General features: G+C 44.5%; 1 long non-coding RNA gene and 1 pseudogene across 2 annotated transcripts in view; one reads left to right on the top strand and one right to left on the bottom strand.

Annotated features, from left to right (window-relative positions):
- The window catches only part of LOC138846763 (uncharacterized), a 57382-nt gene that overhangs the window by 3582 nt on the left and 30083 nt on the right, over positions 1-23717 (top strand). The window contains exon 3 of one of the 2 annotated variants that reach the window (XR_011384302.1): positions 13302-16400. The exons of the other annotated variant lie outside the window; for it this stretch is intronic. This is a non-coding gene — a long non-coding RNA (uncharacterized lncRNA). Of the gene's footprint in view, positions 1-13301; positions 16401-23717 lie in introns of those variants that run through there. 2 annotated transcript variants of the gene reach the window in all.
- LOC138846760 (vomeronasal type-2 receptor 116-like) lies at positions 2623-14003 on the bottom strand (annotated as a pseudogene).

Consider the following 23717-nt stretch of genomic DNA (forward strand, 5'->3'; position numbering starts at 1 on the left):
AGGACCCCAGAGGCACAGGCAATAAAATCCAAGGTTAACAAATGAGATTACCTCAAACTGAGAAGATTCTGTACAGCAAAGGAAATAGTCAGGAAAGGAAAGAGGCAACCAACAGAATGGGGGAAATAATTTGCAAACTGTGGGGAGCAACTCGGACTAGACTAAGTTACTGGAATTGGGACTTATTCTATGCATCTGCTCTCCCACAATATGGCACTGAGAAGGGAGTAACAACTTCTGCGCAGCTGCCTCTCCTCAATTTGATTGACTGAGCTGCAGGAGCTGATCTTGCTCCTGATTGGAGGAGAGCAGCGTACTCAGCGTGTGGGTAGCAGAGTTGGGATTGGCGGAAGAGGACTATAAAGGAGGAGAGAGACAGCATGCACCAGGAACATCTAAGGGGAACATCTATTTGAAGGAACACCTGTGCAGCCCCCGAGAGAGCCGGCCGGCGGTGTGCCGCTCCCCCGCGGAAGTGGGGAAAGTGGTAGGGGGAACCGCCCTTCCACGGAGGTGGAAGGGACGGTAGCCAACCCGGGAAGAACCAGCAGCAAACCCGGGGAGGGCCGAGCAGATGAAAGAACAGCGCAGGGTCCTGTGTCGTTCCTCCACGAAGAGGGGGAGCGACATAATGGTGCCGTGACTCGGATAGGAAGCCTAGGCAAGGTTTAGTGTCGTTCCTCCACAAAGAGGGGGAGCGACAGCAAACCACGCAACTGATGAAGGATTAATAACCAGAATCTATAAGATGATCAAAAACTCAACAATAGCAAAGCAAAGAACCCAGTTAAGTGGGCAAAGCACTTACATAGACATTTCTCAAAAATAGCAAATCCAAATGGCCCACAGACACATGAAAAATGCACAGCACCACTAGCCATCAGGGAGATGCAAATCAAAGTCACAATGACGTTTTGTCTCACCCCAGTTAGAACAACTTTCATACAGAAATCAACAAACAACAAATGTTGGTTAGCATGTTGGGAAAAGGTATCCTAATGCAGGGTTGGTGGGAATGCAATCTGGTAAAGCCACTATGGAAGACAGCTTGGAGATACCTCGGATACCAAGTCCAAGTCCAGAACAGTACAGGAAAACACTCTGCTTTAGCTTTCTTAAATCCTCAACCCTACCATGGCAGAATGCCAGCATCAGCAGCCACAGCACAACCTGAGAAATATTTAAACATAATTCCACACCGTAGTTACAGCAACAAGAACTATGTTATGATAAAGGGCCCTCTGTGAAACGCAGGGAGGACAAAGGATAGGAAGACATGGAAAAAACAGCTAATGATTGATGAACCATGAAGAGAAACCTAGAGAACATAGTAGCACATTGGAACAGAGCATGGCATGCCACCAAAAACACTGTAGATCTTACTTAAAAGCTGCTTCTCCATCTTCCTCAAAACACGTTGATTATGTCATACGGAGAATTCTTATGGGAATGGCCAAGAAAGAGAAACTACACCTCAAATAAAAGCAGCCAAAAAGGATAGCTGGAAACACACCCCATTAATTGTATCAGGGATACGTTCAAAGGCCAGGGATACAGGAATGACACACACTTAATGAAGTACAAAAGAGAAGAAATTCAAGTCCCCAGCACTATGAGAGCAGCCACATGGAGGGAATAAGAAACAGCTAGGGGAGCAGTGCTGTATCCTAGCCAGACTTCCAGCACTGCAGGTACACAGACCTCAGGGAGGAAGTGTATAAATGGATTCCAGAGCTTCAAAGCTCAAAGGACCTTAGCAGGCGTCTGTTCCTGCTAGGGGCAAGACTTGGGATGTCTTGGTCTCTGCTAGATGAGAGCACTGACCACCTGTGGCAAGGGAACTCTGACAATTGCGTGATACCCAATGGAAGGGAACTTTTGCTCCAGGCTCTTCTGCTATCTTATCTTATACCCAGCTGTGGGGGAAAGCAAGAACTGTGGGCACGGTCTCTGGGCTACGGGGAGAGGGTCGCAAGAGTAGATGGCAGATGGATCCAAAGCAAGAAGAGTACTCTTGTCACCTGTGAGGAGCCCCCAGCTACCGGCAGCATCCAAAATATTTAAACTCTGACAGTGTGGTTCATAAGGGCAGGAAAGGTGCAGGGAGATTCATGGCATAGTTGACCTACCACACTGTATCTTTTGAAAGAATCATCTGGAGATTGGTATAGTTGGGTTTTCTAAGATAATTAAAGACAAAGAAGAAACTTACCTGTCAAAATACAGTTCTTTCAATGCCTTTGGTTTGATAGCAAATTCATGGAGATCTGTATAATGCTCAAATAAATAAAGTGGGAAAAACCCTCCAACAATCAGATCCCCATCCTTGAGCAGGCTAGGCTTCATGCGGTTAATGCAGGAGAGCATCCCTAAGCTGCCCAGAGAGAGTGGGAAATGCAGGAGCAGAAGAAGGAAAGTACCAGCCAGCATGCCAAATTGTCTTTAGAGACCGCAGCCAGAGTGCAGGCATGTGGAGCAAGCAGGTGCAGGTGGAGCTCACGTTCACTACCTTGGGCAGGGATGAAGCAGCAGGTGCCCAACACACAGTTGTGGTTAAAGAGGACAATGTGCTTCAGACCATTGTCCAGGTCCAGGCAGTCCTGAGTACAGGATGCAGGAGTATTTAAAACGTGACTATTTCTTAGCACATTAATGGCACTTGAGATTAGGAAGTCATCTCACAGCAATCCCCCAGATAAGAGACCTGGGGACAATATTTGCCCTGAGGTCATGCACCTATGTCTCACTTCCAGTGAAAAACAAGTGAAAAAACATGTTTGGAGTTTGACACATCAAACCCTCAAGTGTCAATGTCATAGACCCGTGGGCATCAAGACTCCAGGACTGTGGTTTCCTTGAGACAGAGGCTGTTAGGCTGTGTTGTGCCCTTAACAGGTCCAAGCCATGTGATGGCTTTGAAGGGTCCTGAGTGAAGTGAGAAGGCCAGAGGGCTCCTGGGTCAGCAGAGTACTTCCCAGCATCCCACTCTCTGAGTCAAAGTAGAGGGCATATCTGAGTTAAAGCTGGCCTCACACCCAAAGTATCTCAGTCCACTGGTCACTACAAAAAAATACCAGGAGACAGGGAGCTGAAAAAGTCAGCAAGTTATTGCCACCTGTTCCAGAGCCTGGGTCATGCTGGCTGCCATAGTGCCCAAGCAGGCTCGAGCCTGGATTCACTGATGGTGCTTTCTCACTGTGCCCTCACACTGGGTCGGGGTCACAAGCTCTCAGGGGCCTTGTTCTTCAGGACATGGATTCCATTCTTCAAGACCCTGCACTGAGGTCCTAAGCACCTCCCCAGGAGGTCCCCTGTACATCCACCAGTATGTGCAGCTTAGGATTTTTACATATGGGTTTGAGAGACACAATCATTCAGACAGTAGCACAGGATGCATTGCAGCCCCACAACATTCCTCATTGTTCATGTTCCCAGAGCTGCCATGTTGATGTAAGGAAATGGGCTTCCAATAGGCCATGGTCAACGAGGAAAGAAACATAACTCTCTCTTCATTTTCTTTTAACTTTCTGTGTCCTTGACATTGTTTTTAAAGCAGCTCGTGGCTATACACACACCGTTTGTCAACTGAGTGATCCTTACGTTGAATTGGCTGTTCTAGTGTTCAGGGCTGGAATCTTTCTCTGAGTGTTACAGTATGAGCACATGTTCATCTAACACTCATTGGTGTTCACTTTAACCCCTGTGACAAGGTGCTGTCCATGTCTCCATCTTTTATTTTCATTTCTCTATTGTTTCATAACTTTTCCCCTGGCAATATAAGTCAGTTTGTGAGGAGACACTTGAAGAGATGTAAACATCTATGAGTTTCATCAAATATTCTAAGATCAGATTTTTTTAAACAAATTTATTTATTTTATATGAGAGGTAGAGTTACAGACAGTGGGGGGGAGAGATAGAGAAAGAGAGAGAGAGAGAGACAGAGACAGAGACAGAGAGATGTCTTCCATCCATTGGTTCACTCCAGAAAAAAGTGCAATGATGAGCTGTGCCAATCCAAAGCCAGGAGCCAGGTGCTTCTTCCTGATCTCTCACATCCACTCCAAATTGTTGCAATGGGCAGAACTGCCTGAGACCAGCTCCAGCACTCCAGAGTCCCCAAGGTGTGAAAGGTGTCGACGCTTAAAGAAATGAGAGACACACTCACAGCAAGGCTGATGGCATGGCTCTGGCTCTCAAGCACCAGACTATATTTTTATCAGAAGTCAAATAATGATTCTGTTTTCTCACAATGACAAGTCTGTTGTCCATTTGTTTCTAATTACAATTTCTTTTTTTTTTTCTCAAGGGCACATTAGAGCATGGGTTACAATCACAGACAGGTGCAAGATAACGGGCCGCCCACACACGCCAAGGCCTGGAGTGCTGCTGAGCTATGTAGAAATTGGCTACACAAGCTAGAGTAGTACCTTCCTAATCTAATCTTTATTAGAAGCACCAGGTCAAAGCAGGCCCTTTTTAAAATGGATCCCCTCTTTGCACTTCTTTCTGTAATTCTTTCATTTCTTTATTGTACTTATTTAAAGGTTCACTTAGATCTATTCTACAGTTTTGACATCCTAACCATTCTTGTATTTGTAACATTTACTGAGTTAAAGCTTTAATAACATTTGTCTTTATTGTAGTGGGAAGTATATACCAGGGAGCCTCTTGCTTTTAACCCTTTTCCATAAACAGGTCAACCTTGCATAAAGCATTAACCATTTCTACTACACTAACATTCTGTATGCTTAAAATTCTACAAAGCAGTGGACATTTTGGGAGTTATGAGACAAAGTGTTCTTCCCTAAAATTAATAATACAGCTATCATTAGCGGGACCACCAGGAAGCTCTGGCTTTCTTATGCAGAGTGTAGTTCCCAAGAAAACTAAAACCACCTATATTGGGGGGAAGCCATTGTAATCCATAAGCCGTACTTTGGAAATTTATATTCATTAAATAAAAGTTAAAAAAAATTAAAACCACCAAGAGCACCACAGCTGTTGTTCTTACCAAATGCTGAGACAGACCTTCTGCTGTGACCTTGTCAGCCAGCCAAAGTTGCTTTCGCCCCACAACAGAACTGAGCAGATCTGATTACAGGAGCTTCCTCGCATCTCCCACATGGGTGCAGGGGCCCAAGCACTAGGGCCATCTTCCACTGCTTTCCCAGACCACAGCAGAGAGCAGGATCAGAAGAGATCTCCTGGGATTTTAACTGATGCCACATGGGATGGCAGCACTGCAGGTGGCAACCCTATACCCCAGCCACAGTGTCAGCCCCCCACTACCTTCTTTAAAATTGCAATTTCTGACTTTATGAAATAATGTTATATTACAGTGTCATCTTATGTTTGGCCTGAACCAAACCTAGAATCAAGATTTGTGGAGGACTTTGGTTGTCTTCAGTACAGGATGAAATGATACATCAAGTTGGACATCAAGCTCACTCCATGCTACTGGGGTGAATTGCTCTCTGCCTTACAGCAAACAGCTACCAAACATGTCCACATGTCTGCTAAATGAACAGACACTTGTGTGTACAGACATAAACCCTTTCAGAGTTGTTTCTAAATTGAAGAAAGTATTTTCATTGTATAACAAAGACTCAAGGAAGTGATGACTTTGAGAACAGACTTAAAAGCTATGGATAAAGAGTAGCTTTGCTTCACTCTGCCTTGCCTCCTCCTTGGAGAGCCTCCCACTGACTATTAAGCAGGACGTGTCCTGGTGATAGTGGTACAGCCCCCTGTTTGTGCTCATTAGCTTTCTCCTTTCCTTTTTCTTCTCAGGACAAGAACTTGCTGTAGCTCTTTCTACCCTTTCTATGTAGTGCTTTGTTAGACAAGGTGGAAGTGTGGAGTATCTGAAGTATCATAAGTTTCCACTTTATCTTTCTGTTTATCTTTTCTGTTAATGTTGTAATGACTGTGCCTGACTCACAGCACTCGCACTTTCCATCCACCACAGAAGAGAATCCAAGCACCAGAACGTAGCCCAGTAGGAAATATCAATTTGTTCCATCTTCCCAGGAGCATCTCCCATCTCTTCCCTTTGCACTTTGCAAAATTGCAGTGAGACCATGCTCTTGTGATTCTGTTCTTTGGGGAGAGGTGTTTGATGCACCTAGAAAGACCATTCCTCTACTCATTTTCCTGGTCAGCCTAGCACAGATATGTACCTGCAGTGCAATGTTCTCTGCTATCCCTGTACTTGGTAAATCAAATTAGTGGATTTTGCCCTTGATGAATAAGAAAATATGTGATTTCTCATTGGATGTGTCATATTTACTGGACCCTTGATTACCCTGACATTTGATCAATATTACTCTGGGGTTTCTGGTTGGTTGTTTTAGATGAGATGAGTGTTGAAGTTGGTGGACTTTGAGCAAAGAACGTTTCCCTTGCTACTCTGGCTGGGTCTGCTGTAGTCAGTGGAAGGTCCGAGTTGAAAACCAAGACAGGAGACTTTGCAGCAGGCAGCTCTGCAATCTCATGGACAACTTCAGCCCTTCCTGGCTCGTCAGCAGGACACTAGACAAGGCCTGCAGCCTTGGCCTTCCTGAGTTATGAGCCTCCTGGTCTACCCTGCAGATTTTGGACACATCAGGCCTCATAATGGCACACTCCAATTTCCTGTACTCCACCACGTTTATCTGTGTTGTCACAAATAGGATAGTGGTCCTGTGGATCCTGAGGTCAGGAGAAGGTATTGAAAACAGGTCAGAGGTTACAAATGTGTAGTGAGTGAAATGAGTAAGCCTGATGAACACAGCATGACTACAGATAATAATACTCTACACAGGAAATGTGTTTGTATTTCAACTTTTAGCTGCTTTGTGGTGCACACGAAGGAAAATACAACTAAGCATATGATGCCTATGTGACTTATTTGACTCTAGTCATGAGTTCTCTTTATATAGCTACATCAAAACATCATGTTGTGCCATTAAAAACTGTACAGTAAAGGCACTGGAAAAGTAATTTATGTGACAAGAACTAGAAATTTTAAGTTATGATATTAAAATTACATTAACACAGTCAAAAAGAAAAAAAACATACATGTTATTAGGATGAATAGAAAGAAGGCTAGAGTGTCCTGAGCTGTTACAGGAAGAAAGGAGAGCCTCGTGTCCAATGAGAAGGTGCAGTATTCTGTTCCATCTCAGTCCTGCATACCTGAGTGCTGTGGTTAGATTCAGCCCTTGCTTTCATTTTATAAAACCTGTGAGTTAATGCACAGTCTGCTTATGGTTCCCTAGACCTTGCTTTCTCCTTTATTCCTTGTAAAACGTTCCTGTTCGGCCGCATCAGAAGGATGTAGCACTTGGGGGCAAAGATACAGCCCAGGAGTCCCGCACTGGAGGCCAAGATGGAGAAGACCTCCACAGCCACCATGACCTTCCCCTTGGTGCTATGATACACAGGAATGAAGGTCACCCACACACTGCAGAACACCAGCATGCTGAACGTCAAGTATTTGGCTTCATTGAACGTATCAGGCAGACTCCTGGCCAAGAAAGCCACTGAGAAGCTGCCCAGGGCCAGGGACCCCAGGTATCCCAGCACGAGGTAGAAGAGAGTGGCAGAGCCCTTGTTGCACAGGACCAGGAGCTGCTGAGGCTCAGCATGTGTGTCTGTGTCAATGAAGGGAGGACACGTTCCCAGCCAGATTCCACAGAGCATCACTTGGAGGAGGGAGCAGATGGGAATGACAGAGTTGGGTGCGCCTGACACCAACCACTGCCTCATCCTCTTCCCTGGTGCTGTGGCCTTGAAAGCCAGGACCACGGTGATGGTTTTAGTCAAGATGGTGGACACAGCCACTGTGAACACAAGGGCAAACGTGGTCTGCTGGAGGATGCAGGTGGCTGTGTTGGGACGGCCAAGGAAAAGCAGGGAGCAGAGGAAGCACAGACACAGGGAGGCGATCAGGGTGTAGCTGAGGTTGCAGTTATTGGCCTTGACTAGGGGAGTGTTTCTGTGCTTCACAAACACCCCAAGTACCAGAGCAGTGAGCACAGTGAGGCAAAGAGCCACCCCGGCCAGTGCTGCTCCTAATGGGTCTTCATAGGCCAGGAACACCACGACCTTGGGCAGGCACCGATCTCATGCAGGATTTGGGTACTGGTCATCTAGACAGCGCACACACTGCTCCACATCTGGGGAGACAGGCAGGGCATTATTTGGCTGGCAGTGATTCTCAGCATTCACTCAGCACAGTCACAGAAAATATTCATATTTATCTCTGTTGCCATAATAGACACCAATCCGAGATTATTACATGGAGTATGTTTTCATGTCAGTTTCCACCCCCTCTTCTTTTTACTCTGATTTCTTTCTCTCTCTCTCTCTCTCTCTTTCTCTCTCTCTGTCTCTCTCTCTCTTTCTCCCTCTGTCTGTCTCTGAATTCCATTTTCTCTCTCTCATTGAGCACATGCATGTATTCTCTCTCTTCCTTGCTTGGTAATAGCAATAAAATTCTCTTTTCCCCTTTGTGATTAGCTTTTATGTTCAAAGTGTAGTTTTCTGTATCACAACAAAACCTTCATCTATACCTATGTTGCTCAATGACCATGAGTAAGTCTGGAAATCTTAGGCACACATGATGACTACAGCTTATAATACTCTATACTGGAAATGTGTTAGTAGAGTAACTTTTAGCTTCTTTTGTGTTGTACACACAGGAAAACACAACTACACATATGATGCATATCTGAAACCTCTCAGATAAATTAGGATATTCACGATAACTATAAAACATTTCAGAATATGAATAGGCAGGTCATAGGAGTGTCAAAAGGCAAAGAAAGAAACACTGTCTCAGCTTTAACATACATTTTCACACATGACAGTCAATGTCCCCTTTGTTAACATGGTATGGAATCCAGTCCTCTCATTATCCTTCCATTTAACCTTCTGAATACTTTGTCAAGTCCCAAATGTTTATTAGAATGTCACAGTGGACACCTTATAGATGACAGGAACTGATAACTTTTAATTTTGAGTCTTCTTGTCACTAAATAGAGTATCATTTTAGCAGTTCATCCCTGTTTCCCTCATTTCCATTTCATCAATTCTTTTATAGGCATTAGAAAATTTTGGTAATCTTCATTTCATGCTTGAAGTTACTATAGGAATGTTTCTTGGTGGCGGCGGAATCATTGATTTCTGCTATAATTAATCTCAAGTGTATTTTTTGCATAAATTGAAACTCTTACTTACTATACTGATTAGCTACCTGGCAACCTTACTGAAGTCAAATATTAATTTTCATGGTACTTAATTATAAGGCACAGAGAGAAAGAGATGGCAAGAGACACAGAAATGGGAAGAGATAGAAAAATAAGGAGGGAGAGAGATTTTGCCCTCTGCTGGTTCTTTCCCCATAGGCCGACATTGCCAAGGACAGGCTAGGCTGAAGTCAAGAACCTACAAGTGAATTCAGATCTCTCAGATGGGTGGCAGGGATCTGAGTACTCAAGTAATTATCTACTTCCTTCCAGGGCATGCATGATAGGAAGCAGGGGTGAGGGAGTAGCATGGGCCAGAGCTAGTCAAGCTGCTGCCCGCAATGCTGCCATGCTCTATGAGTGCCTGTACCAGTGCCAGCTGCTCCACTTCCAATGCAGCTACCAGCTAATGTGCCTGGAATATCAGAAGAAGAGGACTCAAGTATTGGGCCCCTGGCACCTGCATGGGAGACCTGGATGGAGTTCCAGCCTCCTGGCTTCAGCGTGGCCCGGTCCTGGCCCTGATGGAGTGAACCAATGAATGGAAGACTTCTTTCTTTGTCTCTCCCTCTCCCTCTCTCTCTGCAACTCTGCTTTTCCAGTAGATAAAGAAATTTGAAACACGCACTGCAGCACAGAGCTGGCATGGAAGTGGAGGAGCTGAGACTGGAACCAAGCATTCTGGGAGAAATGCACACATGTCAACATGAGTTAGCAGCTGTGCCCAACTCCCACTGGAGGTCTCTCTCTTCTAGGGTACTTCTTTCATTTAGACTATTTTCCCGTGGCCAATCCCTATGTCCTGATTTCTAGCTGTGGACACAGGGAGAGTAACAAGTCTCTCCCACACTCTGTTCCCCTTCAGGAAAGATTACATGTATTCTGTGGGAAGTGCTGGGACCTGTTGTAGGGGAAAAAGAAGAGTGCCAGAGTAGGCTGCTTAAAATATAAATTAAAAAAAGGGACCATTGTACCTGAGTACCTACAGTCATGACTACACAGAGGCAAACAATGGGGATGAAACAGGCCAGAGTTTGGATTCACTTGCATCCCTCATGACCAATATGAGTGAGCAGTGCCAAGGACACTCAGGCTGAGATGGTTCTGGGAAGCCTTCAAGTCCTCAACACATGATTATGCTAAGCTCTTTCAAGACCCCAACAAATTTCAAATTTCCATTTCATGCTCTGCTTTCATGTTTGTTATAAGACCAATTTAATTTAATTTAAAATAACCAAAACTACAGAAAATTTTATAATCTGTACCTGTCTCATTAGAAATCTCAATCTCTGGACAAGGGGTACAGTCGAAGCAACAGGCAGCCTGTCCCTCCTGGTGGGTTTTCCTGAATCCTGGACCACAGCTCTCACTGCACACAGAACGGGGAATCTAAAACAAATCAGAGAGTCTTGAGAAGTGTCATCATGGTTATCTGATTCTGTTCCCACTGTGCATTGTCAGAATATCCAGGTGGACAAGAAATCGGCACACTCCATTCGTGGCCTGGGCACTCTGTTTCAGCAGGTGACACTCAGTTATCCACAGGGAAACATTTTCTTGGACATTCAGTGGAAATCACCAGAGTAAGCAAAATGGCAGTGCAGAAGGGAAGTTGGCATGCACTTGTGTGCTGCTCTGCCATGCTCTCAGGACCTGCAGAATTCCCAGCATGGAGCTCTTTACTGAAGATCTCTCTGTAAGCACAAACTGGCATACTTTTGGAAAAGACTTATTTATTTATTTGAAAGGCACAGTTACAGGGAGAGAAAGAGAGAGAGAGAGAGAGAGAGAGAGAGAGAGAGAGAGAGAGAGAGAGAGATGTTCCATACTCTGGTTCACACCCCAGACATTTGCAATGGCCAGAGCTGATCTGATCCAAGCCAGCAGCCAGAGCTTCTCCCAGGTCTCCCACAAGGATCAGGGGCCCAAGGACACATGCCATATTCTGCTGAATCCCCAGGGGCATTATCAGGCAGCTGGATTGGAAAAGGAGCAGCAGGGACTTGAACTGACTCCCATATGGAATGCCAGTGCTGCAGGTAGCACCTGTATCGCCTATGCCACAGTGCCAGCCACAAACCTGGTATTTCAACTGTGCAACCGACCTCTTTAAACTCCACATTCCACTCTATCATCTCCTCAGATATGGAAAGACGGTGACCATGTGGAGCCCGTGGTGAAAACTTTCCAACCTTCACCTGGAGGTGAAGGCCTTGAGGGAAATTCCAGTAGTTGAGAATGTCATAGTCTTTCCTAGAAACTCGTTCCTCATCCAGATTCACCTCATCACCAACACTGTTGTCAAATTTGATGTTCTTCAGAAAGGAGTTAAGCTGAAAAACAAAAAAGCACCCTTACATAACAGTGTACCCAATTTAGATAGAGGAATCTCAGATTAGAGTCATACTATTGAAGCTCATCAGAATTCTTTCTTTAAATTGTTACTGTTTAAAAATTGTTAAATTTATAATTATTCAAATGAGATAATACATTTTTAGCACATGGTTAAAGAGACTATGTATAACGCACATTATATACTGCATGTATGTGTCCTATTGTCTGTAATAATACACAGTGTGATACTGGAAATATGACAGAATTAAAATGATCCCTAACCTTTCCTATATTGCTATCCTTAACTCCAGAACCACAGAATTTTGAGTGTCTATGTAACCTTGCTCCTTGAGTATATATGAAGTGAAAATGATGTCACTGGGGCGGGCGCCAAAATGCAGTCTGGCTGGCCTCCTCTGAGAAGAGGAAGTCTGGACGCAGTGCACACACAGGGAAGGCCCTATGAGGACACAGGGCTATCAGAACCATCTACAAGTCGAGGAGGCAGTCTTCAGAGGAAATCAACCCTGCTGGCAACTTGGTCATACACATCAGCCACCAGCACTGTTTGGCATCAAAGTTTTGTTCTTTGAACTCCCCAGTCAATACTAGGAAACATGAATATGATCACTGTACATGGAATTCAGAAACATCTCTACAATAAAGTTAAATCATCATCACCCACGTACTTAGAGCTTCGGTTACCTTCTGTGCAAATTTACGTCATAACATTTACTGCCTAACACACTTGCAGAATACCTTGGTCAGTTTTGTTTATTAGCCTTGCTGATGCCTGGCAAATGTTGTCATGAACAGACTAGCTTCCCAGCTACTGTAATGCCATTCAGTGTAAAATCCCTCATTCCTGGAAGACATTCAGATGTGTCACACTGAAAATGCCAGGGAACATTGGCCACTTGGGTTACACATTTAGTAACCACAGAGACCTCTGTTATCCCAACAAAAACAAAGCAATTCACCACGTGGCTAAGTATGAGCATAGCTGCTGTGCCATGAGAGGTCCACAAGCAACATGGAAAAGCAGTCCACCACATGGCTATGTATGAGCAAAGCCTCTGTGCTGTACATGCTCTCAAGGAACAAGGAAAAGCTGCCTGGAGAAGACACAGTACCTGCCAGGGGTACACCGTCAACCCATCTCCATTCCACACTGGCTGCACCTCTACCCACTGAAGAAGCATTTCATGAAAGGTGTGGGCCACGGCATACACGGCATTGTAGATGTGGTAACTCCTTCAGACATGCTCATGTCAAAGACGTGCACTGGCAGATCCTCCAGAGAGGCATTCACGGGACAGCTCTGCAACGTCTCACAGTTGGCCTTTGAAATCGAGCAGGGGAAAAGTCTTCTGGTTACTTAGATGGATTCACTGTCTTGAGAAAATGCTCAAAACCAGATATTTCATCGTGGGAGTGTGAAAAACTCAAAGTCCCATGTAATGTGTCCATAATGAGCTACATCTCACTGGGGATGAAATCCCATTGTGATGTCGTGATCCACACTTTCCAAGTCACAAGGAGCCCATATTTTGAGAAGCTCAGGCCCATTAATGAGTTCATGTCACCATAAATGACCACCATGCTTTCAGTTGATTCTAGGATTCTAAAGTGGTAGTGCCAATCAGATGGTGCATACCTCCTGTCTGTGACAGAGAGAATTTCAACAAAATCCACACAGACCTCGTTCTTGTTCATTTCCTCTCTTATATCCCACAGGAATTGAATGCCCCTGGTGTCCTCAGAGATGACCAACCCCACCCAGGTCAGTGGAAATGCAGCATTAAGGACATCATGACCAGGGCCAGACAGGATTCCCTGGGAGCCATCTGGTAGGTAAACTGATGATTTTCTCCCAGAATTTTATCAAGAGGCCATAGGTGAGCTAGAGTGAAAATGAAGATGTGAAATCAAATGAGTTCTGTGGAAGCAAGACCTCGGAATGAATTGCAGGGAAGCAGCACACTCCTTGCACACCCTTGGCTCTGAGAAGATTTCACTGTTATTGCTAGATTTTTATTTGGAGGAAGTGTTGGAAGTCAACTTACAGGACTTTACTCTCCCTGTGAGGGCTCTCTGGAAGACTGAGAGAGCTTTGCAGCTCAGTACTTCAAGGTATCACAGTGCATATCCAATTATTTCTTTCTGCCATTTACCTATAACCTCCTCTCCACCAGCAAAGTTGTGGGGGGTGGGCAGCTCTATGTGCACCTGTTTGGTTCCTGGCTGTTCCACATCTGAAACAGCTCCCTGCTAATGTGCCTGGGAAAGCAGTGGAAGGAAGATGGCCCATGTCCTTGGGTCCCTGCCACCCATGAGGGTGACCCAGCAGAAGCTCCTGGCTCCTGGCTTCAATCTGCCACCACCCTCACCATTGTGGACATTTGGGCAATGAATCCACAGATTAAAGACTCTCTCTCTCTCTCTCTCTCTCTCTCTCTCTTTGTACCTCTGCCTTTCAAATAAATACTTCTTTAAAAAGAAAAGTCTAATGAAATAGCACAAACACACACATACACAGTTTATATTCTGTCTATATAAAAATACATAAAGCGGGCCGGTGCTGTGACGCAGGAGGTTAATGCCCTGGCCTGAAGTGCTGGTTCAAGACCCAGCTGCTCCACTTCTTATCCAGCTCTCTGCTATGGCCTGGGAAAGCAGTAGAAGATGGACCAGTCCTTGGGCCCCTGCATCCATTTGGGAGACCCAGAAGAAGCTTCTGGCTTCGGATCAGTACAGCTCCAGCCATTGCGTCCAATTGTGGAGTGAACCAGCAAATGGAAGACCTCTCTCTCTCAGCCTCTCCTCTCTCTGAAACTCTGACTTTCAAATAAATAAATAAATATTTTTAAAAATACATAAATCCATTCACTTCTTTTCCACTTGAAGCCACCTAAGAAAGCACCTGAAGAGGAAAGATGTATTTCTCCCCTTACCTGAGGGAATTTGTAGAGTTCCAACAGCGTCCCTATCTGTGCTGAAGTCGCCCCTGTGTTTCCTGTAATGACTGCCACAGACTTGCTCTTCCTCACACAGGTGTAATTAGGAATGGCCTTGCCCACTGCAGACAACCAGGTCAGGGTGCTCTCTAGGGTCTTCCATTCACTATGGATGGTGTTGTAGAGATCAAATCCCAGGGATACATTGGTTAGCAGGTGTGGGGTCCTGTTGACCTCTTCAATGGCAAATATAAAGGCCAGAAGGTACTGGTAACTTTTAGGTTGTAACCTACAAGAAAGCATACCCAGACCTCACAAACAAGTTCACACCTTGTTCTTTGGAAACATCTCCTGTACACTCAAGTCATTCATTCCAAGAAAATCAATGCAGTGTTGGGGGCATTTTGGAAAATAATTAAAACTTACAAAAGGATAAATGTCTTTACCAGATGCACTATGATAATTATGAATCAGAGAAATTGTTTGAAGTCCTCTGACGCTCAAATTAAAGGTAAACATGTCAGTGGAATTACTTTTAAAAGTGCAGTAAAACTGCCTTAAAAATACTTCTTTTCCTTATGATAACGCTAAGCAAATTTGCTCTAGAAGGAACATTCCTTAACATAATTAAGGTCATTTATGACAAACCCAAGGCCAGCATCCTGTTGAAGGGGAAAAACTGGAAGTATTCCCACTGAGGTCCAGAATCAGACAAGGATGCCTGGTCCTGCTACAGAAACAGATGGATAGACCAATGGAACAGAATAGAAATGCCAGAAATCATTCCAGCCATCTCCAAACAACTGATATTAGACCAAGGAGCTAAAACCATTCCCTGGATCAAGGACAGTCTCCTCAACATGTCATGCAGGGAACACTGAATTTCCACATGCAGAAATAGGAAGCAAGACCCCTCCCATACACCTTACACAAAAATCCATTCAAAATGATTAATGATCTAACTCTAGGACCCAATGCCATCAAATTACTAGAGAGCATTGAGGAAACCCTGCAGACATTGGCTTAGGCACAGAGTTCCTGGAAATGACCCCAGAGGCACAGGCAGTAAAATCCAAGATTAACAAGTGGGACTGCCTCAAACTGAGAAGCTTCAGTACAGCAAAAAAAAAAAAAAAAAAAAAAAAAAAAAAAAAAAACAGGAAAGGAAAGAGGCAACCAACAGAATGGGAAAAGTATTTGCAAACCATACAACTGATAAGTGATTAATGACCAGAATATACTAAGTGATCAAAAAACTCAACAATAGCCAAGCAAAAAACCCAGTCAAGAAGTGGGCAAAGCACTTACATAGATATGTCTCACAAAAAGCAAGTCCAAATGGCCTACAGAAAATTAAAAATCCTCAGGATCACTAGCCATTAGGGAGATGCAAATCAAAACCACAAAAGGTTTCTCCTCACCTTAGTTACAACAGCTTTCATACAGAAATCAACAAACAACAAATGCCTGCTAGGATGTGGGGGAAAAGGTACCCTGATGCACGGTTGATGGGAATGCAAACTGTAAAACCACTATGGAAGACAGCTTTGAGATACCTCAGAAATCTGAAGATAGCCTTGCAAAAGGTTCCAGCCATCCCACTCCTCAGAATTTACCTAAAGGAACAAAATGAAACTGGCAAATAATAGAGACTTCTGCACCTCTATGTTTGTTGCAGCTCAATTCACAATAGGCAAGACATGCAGTCAACCTAAATGCCCATCAATGGAAGACTATAACCTTGACGTTTATTGTTAGAACAAATACTTACCGTGAGATGTTAGATAAGAAAACCATACTGAAGAGAAATGAATAGAAAACCCCCCCATTTTGATTCATTACTATCTATATATAGAGAATTAGAAGAGTAATTGGCCTCAGGGAAGCCTTGAGATGCAGGTATCCCTTCCTCAGGCATCTTTCTAAGACCAAGGGGGAGCATCCTCAGGTCTCTCTGGTAGCTTGGACAAGTCACTCTTCTCCTCTGCCATCAGACAATCCTGTCCAAGTCTAGAGCAGTACAGGAAAGCACTCTGCTTTAGGTTTCTCAGATCCTCAGCCCTGCCATGGCAGACCGCCAGCATCAGCAGCCACAGCCCAGCCTGAGAAGTATTTAAACATAATTCAATGGCAGTCAGAACAGCAACAAGAACAACGTTATGTTAAAGGGCCCTCTGGGAGATACATGGAGGAGAAAGGATAGGAAGACATGGAAAAAACAGCTAATGATTGATGAACCATGAAGAGAAACCTAGAGAACATAGTAGCACATTGGAACAGAGCATGTCATGCCACCAAAAACACTGCAGCTCTTCCTTACAAAGATGCTTCTCCATCTTTCCCCAAATTACGTTCATTGTTTCCTATGCAGAATTCTTATGGATGGCCAAAGAAAGAAAAACAACACCTCAAGTAGAAGCAGCCAAAAAGGATGGCTGGAAACACACACCATTAATGGTATCAGGATACATTCAAAGCCCAGGGATACAGGAATGACACACACTTCATTAAATACAAAAGAGAAGAAATTCAAGTCCCCAGCACTATGAGAGCAGCCTCATGGAGGGAATAAGAAACAGCTATGGGAGCAGTGCTGTGTTCCTAGCCAGACTTCCAGAACTGCAGGTACACAGACCTCAGGCAGGAAGTGTATAAATGGATTTTGAGCTTTACACTCAAAGGACCTCAGCAGGCATCTTTTCCTGCTAGGGGCAAGACTTGGGATGTCTTGGTCTCTGCTAGTTGAGAGCATTAACTCTGACAATTGCGTGATACCCAATGGAAGGGAACTTTTGCTCCAGGTTCCTCTGCTATCCTATCAGCCAAAGTCTGGCATTGAAGTACTTGACTTGACACCTTTTCAGGGATAATCACCAAAGTGGGACTACCATTCAAATGCCAGGGTCTGAGTCTCTCTTTGTTTATACCCAGCCATGGAGGAAATCAAGAACTGTGGGCATGGACTCCAGGCTAAGGGGTAGGGTTGTAGGAATACAAGATAGACAGAATCTAAGCAAGAGGAGTTACTCCCTGTTCACCTTTGAGGAGCCGTCAGCTACTGGGAGCATCCACAATATTTAAATTCCAGAAATGTTGTCCATAAGGGCAGGAAATTTGCATGCAGGTTCATGGCATTGTCTGACCTACCACACTGTGTCTTTTGACAGAATCATCTGGAGATAAGTAGAGCTGGGTTTCCTAAAATAATCAAAGATGGATAAGAGACTTACCTATCAAAATACAGTTCTTTCAATGCCTTTGTTTTGATAGCAAACTCATCGAGATCCATATGATGTTGAAATAAATAAAGTGGGGAAAACCCTATAACAATCAGATCCTCATCCTTGAGCAGCCGGGTCTTCAAGCGGGTAACACAGGAGAGCATGTCCAAGCTGCCCAGAGAGAGTGGGAAATGCAGGAGCAGAAGAAGGAAAGTACCAGCCAGCATGCCCAAATTGTCTTTAGAGACCAAAGCCAGAAATGCAGGCATGTGGAGCAAACAGGTGCAGGTGGAGCTCACGTTGACTATCCTGGGCAGGAATGAAGCAGCAGGTGCCCAACTCACAGCTGTGGAAACAGAGAGCAATGTGTCTCAGACCATTGTCTAGGTCCGTGCAGTCCTGAGTACAGGAAGCAGCGATATTTAAGATGGGACTATTTCTTAGCACATCAATGGCACTTGGATATTAGGAATTCATCTTGCTGACTTCCACCAGCTAGGAGACCTGGGACCATGTTGCCCCGAGGTCATGCATCTGCGTCTCGGTTTTGAGTGAAAAACATAAATTTAAAAACATGTTTGGAGTTTGCCACATTACGCCCTCATGTGTCAATATAATTAAACCCTTGGGCATCAAGACTCCAGGACTGTGGTTCCCCTGAGCCAGAGGCTGTTTGACCATGTTGTGCCCTTAACAGGTCCAAGCCATGTGATGGCTTTGAAGGGTCCTGAGTGAAGTGAGAAGGCCAGAGGGCTCCTGGGTCAGCAGAGAACTTCCCAGCATCCCACTCTCTGAGTCAGGGTAGGGGGCATGTCTGAGCCAATGTGGCCTCACACCCTAAGTGTCTCAGTCCACTGGTCACTATAAGAAAATACCAAGAAACAGGAAGCTGAAAAAGTCAGCAAGTTATTGCCACCTGTTCCAGAGCCTGGGTCCTGCTGGCTGCCATAGTTCCCAAGCAGGCTCGAGCCTGGATTCACTGATGGTGCCTTCTCACTGTGCCCTCACACTGGGTCGGGGTCACAAGCTCCCAGAGGCCTGGTTTTTCAGGCCATGGATTCCATTCTTCACCCTCACCCATGACCAAATCACCTCTCCAGGAGGTCCCCTGGACATCCACCAGTATGTGCAGCTTAGGATTTTTACATATGGGTTTGAGGGACACAATGATTCAGACAGTAGCACAGGATGCATTGCAGCCCCACGACAATCCTCATTGTTCTTTTTTTTTTTTTTTGACAGGCAGTGTACAGTGAGAGAGAGATACAGAGAGAAAGGTCTTCCTTTGCTGTTGGTTCAACCTCCAGGGGTTGCTGTGGCTGGCACACTGTGCTGATATGAAGCCAGGAGCCAGGTGCTTCCTTCTGGTCTCCCATGCAGGGGCAGGGCCCAAGCACTTAGGCCACCCTCCACTGCACTCCTGGGCCACAGCAGAGAGCTGGACTGGAAGAGCGGCAACCAGGACAGAAACCAGGACCCGGACTGGGACTAGAACCCAGTGTGCCAGCTCTGCAGGTGGAGGGTTAGCCTATTGAGCCACGGCACCAGCCTCTCATTGTTCTTGTTCCTGGAAACTGCCATGTTGATGTAAGGAAATGGGCTTCCAAGAGGCCATGGCCAATGAGGAAAGCAGCATAACTTTCTCTTCATTTATTTTAATGTTCTGTCCCTTGACATTGTTTTTAAAGAAGGCGGTGGCTGTACACACACCGTTTGTCAGCTGAGTGATCCTTACGTTGAATTTGCTGTTCTAGTGTTCAGGGCTGGAATCTTTCTCCGAGTGTCACAGTATCAGCACATGTTCACCTAACACTCATTGGTGTTCACTTTGATCCCTGTGAAAAGGGGCTGCCCATTTCCCTATCTATTGGTTCACTTATGTATTATTTCATAACTTTCCCCTGGCAATATATAGTCATTCTGTGAGGAGACACTTCAAGAGATGTAAATATCCTACTACTTCATCAAAGATTCTAAGACCAGATTTTTTAAAAGATTTTAGTTCTTTTATATGAGAGGTAGAGATACAGACAGTAGAGAGATCAAGGAGGGAGAGAGAGAGATTGAGAGAGGGAGGGAGAGAGAGAGAGATGTCTTTCCTCTGTTGGTTCACACCTCAAATGGCTGCAATGGCTGGAGCTTTGCCAGTTACAAGCCATGAGCCAGGTGCTTCTTCCCAGTCTCCCACATCCACTCCAGACATTGTAATGGCCATACCTGAGCTGATCTGAATACAGGAGCTTCCCCAGGTCTCCCACATGGTGCAGTGGCACAAGCACTAGGGCCATCCTCCACTGATTTCCCAGCCATAGAAGCAAGCAAGATCACAAGAGAAGCAGCTGGGACTCGAGCTGGTGAGCATATGGGATGGCAGCACTGCAGGTGGCAACCCGAAAACCATGCCAAAGCATCAGTCACTCCTCTACCTTCTTTCAAAGAGCAATTTCTCAGTTTATGGGATAATGTTATATAACGGAGTCACCTTATGTTTGGCCTGACCCAAACCTAGGATCAAGATTTGTGGAGGATTTTGGTTGTCTTAAGTACAGGATGAAATGATACATCAAGATTGAATTGGTAGAGTTGGAAACATACCAGGGGATTCCAATTCAATCCCATCAAGGTGGCATGTGCCAATGCCATCTCACTACTCCAAGTGATCAATTTCAGTTCACAATTGATCATAATGAAAGGACTAAGAGTCAAAGGGAGCACATAAACAAGTCTAGTATCTGCTAACACCAACCGATAGAATAAATAAAGGGGAGAGTGATCCAACATGGGAAGTGAGATACTCAGCAGACTCATAGAATGGCGGATGTCCTAAATAGCACTCTGGCCTCAGAATCAGCCCTAAAGGCACTCGGATCTGGCTGAAAAGCCCATGAGAGTATTTCAGGCATGGAAAGCCAAGACACTCTGGCAAAAAGATCTCTGTGAGTGAGATCCCAGTGGAAAGAACAGGTCTTCAAAGAGGGAGGTGCCTTTCTCTGAAGGGAGGAGAGAACCTCCACTTTGACTATGACCGTGTCTAAACAAGATAAGAGTCGGAGAACTCAAGGGGCTTCCATAGCCTTGGAAACTCATAACTGGTGAATAGGGAGATTACTGATGCCATAGACAGGAGTGTCAATTGGTAAAGTCAACAACAGGAGTCACTGTGCACTTACTCCTCATGTAGGATCTCTGTCCTTAACGTGCTGTACACTGAGGCTTAATGCTATAACGAGTACTCAAACAGTATATTTCACTTTGTGTTTCTATGGGGGTGCAAACGACTGAAATCTTTACTTAATGTACACTAAACTGATCTTCTGTTAAAAAAAAAAAAAAGAAAAAAGAAAAAGAAAAAGAAAGAAATTATCAATTCCCAACTTGACTCTCACTGGGATTAAACATGACAATAGGTCTGATCTGATTTCATCATCACTTAAAAAAAATCATCTATTATTTTTCACTTTATGTTTTTGTGTGGGAGCAAACTGTTGAAATACTTACTTAAGGTATACTAAGCTGATCTTCTGTATATTAAGATAATCGAAAATGAATCTTGATGTGAATGGAAGGGGAGAGGGAGTGGGAAAGGGGAGGGTTGTGGGTGGGAGGGACGGTATGGGGCGGGAAGCCATTGTAACACATGAGTCGTACTTTGGAAATTTATATTCATTAAATAAAAGATAAAAAAAAATTAAAAAAAAATCATCTATTATTTTTCACTTTATGTTTCTGTGTGGGAGCAAACTGTTGAAATACTTACTTAAGGTATACTAAGCTGATCTTCTGTATATTAAGATAATCGAAAATGAATCTTGATGTGAATGGAAGGGGAGAGGGAGTGGGAAAGGGGAGGGTTGTGGGTGGGAGGGACGGTATGGGGGGGGAAGCCATTGTAACACATGAGTCGTACTTTGGAAATTTATATTCATTAAATAAAAGATAAAAAAAAAAAGAAATGATACATCAAGATTGGACATCAAGCTCACTCCGTGCTACTGGGGTGAATTGTTCTCTGCCTTTCAGCAAACAGCTGGCAAACATGTCCACATGTCTGCTAAATGAACAGACACATGTGTGTACAGACACAAACCCTTTCAGAGTTGTTTTTCAATCCAAAGAAAGCATTTTCCTTATATAACAAAGACTCTAGGAAGGGATGACTTAGTGAACAGACTTAAAAGCTATGGATAAAGATATGCTTCACTCTGCCTTCCCTCCTCCTTGAAGAGCCTCCCCACTGACTATTAAGCAGGATGTGTCCTGGTGATAGTGGTACAGCCCCCTGTTAGTAATCATTAGCTTTCTCCTTTCCTTTTTCTTCTCTGGTCAAGGACTTGCTGTAGCTCTTTCTACCCTTTCTATTTAGTGCTTTCTCAGACAGGGGGAAGTGTGGAATTATCGGAAGTATCATAAGTTTCCACTTTGTCTTTGTGTTTATAGTTTTCTGCTTGTAGTAATGCTTTTACTTTTCCAAATATATTTCTTATTTCTCGAACTCCCCAATTTTTCTACTAAAAGAGTTTTAAGCATTTTCTTGCTTGGAGATGGAAGATCCTATTGTGCCTCCACTGTTTCTTTTCTGGCAATTAGTAGCAATTGCATTAAGAAAATTGAGGGGCTGCCATTGTGGTATAGCAGGTTAAGCAATCATGTGTCATGCTGGCATCCAATATGGGTGCCCGTTCGAGCCCTGACCACTCCACTCATTTTTTTAAGACATTTATTTAGTTAGTTATTTGAGAGGTAGATTTACATAGAGTGAGAAGGAGAAACAGAGAGAAAGGTCTTCCATCCTTTGGTTCACTCCACAAATGGCCATACTCCGGAGCAGAGCCAATCAGAAGCCAGGAGCCAGGAGCCAGGAGCTTCTTCCAGGTCTCCTGCATGAGTGCAGGGGCTGAAGCACATGGGCCATCCTCTGCAACCTTCACTGGCCATAGCAGAGAGCTGCATAGGAAGTGGAACAACTGGGACTGGAACAAGCACCCATATGTGATGCCGGTGTCACAGGTGGAAGATTAACCTAGTGTATGACAGTGAAAGCCCCTGGATTTTGATGAAATGATGTGGAGTGAAATTGGCTTGAGAGATGAGACCCCAGTATCTGTGGCATAAAGAGGTCTATAGTTGCCAGAGACAGAGCCAGAAAACCTGACTGGCCCTTTGGCACATTCAGTTCCCTTTCCCCAACCTTCATTCTGTCCCCAATATGATGTTAATGCCATAATGACTGTGCCTGACTCACAGCCCTCACACTTTCCATCCACCACAGAACAGAATCCAAGCACCTGAACGTAGCCCAGTAGGAAATATCAGTTTGTTCCATCTTCCCAGGAGCATCTCCCATCTCTTCCCTTTGCATTTTGCAAAATTGCAGTGAGACCATGCTCTTGTGATTCTGTTCTTTGGGGAGAGGTGTTTGATGCACCTAGAAAGACCATTCCTCTACTCATTTTCCTGGTCAGCCTAGCACAGATATGTACCTGCAGTGCAATGTTCTCTGCTATCCCTGTACATGGTAAATCAAGTTAGTGGATTTTGACCCTGCTGAGTAAGAAAATATGTGATTTCTCATTTGATGTGTCATATTTACTGGACCTTAGAGTACCCAGACATTTGATCAATATTACTCTGGGGTTTCTGGTCGGGTGTTTTAGATGAGATGAGTGTTGAAGTTGATGGACTTTGAGCAAAGAACATTTCCCTTGCTACTCTGGCTGCGTCTCCTGTAGTCAGTGGAAGATCTGAATTGAAAACCAAGACAGGAGGCTGTGCAGCAGGCAGCTCAGCATTCTCATGGATGACTTCAGCCCTTCCTGGCTCATCAGCAGCACACTAGACAAGGCCTGCAGCCTTGGCCTTCCTGAGTTCTGAGCCTCCTGGTCTACACTGCAGATTTTGGACACATCAGGCCTCATAATGGCATGGTCCAATTTCCTGTACTCAACCACATTTATCTGTGTTGTCTCAAATAGCAT

The sequence above is a fragment of the Oryctolagus cuniculus genome, chromosome 18 (assembly GCF_964237555.1).
Source record: "Oryctolagus cuniculus chromosome 18, mOryCun1.1, whole genome shotgun sequence".
In the NCBI taxonomy this organism is placed as follows: Eukaryota; Metazoa; Chordata; class Mammalia; order Lagomorpha; family Leporidae; genus Oryctolagus; species Oryctolagus cuniculus.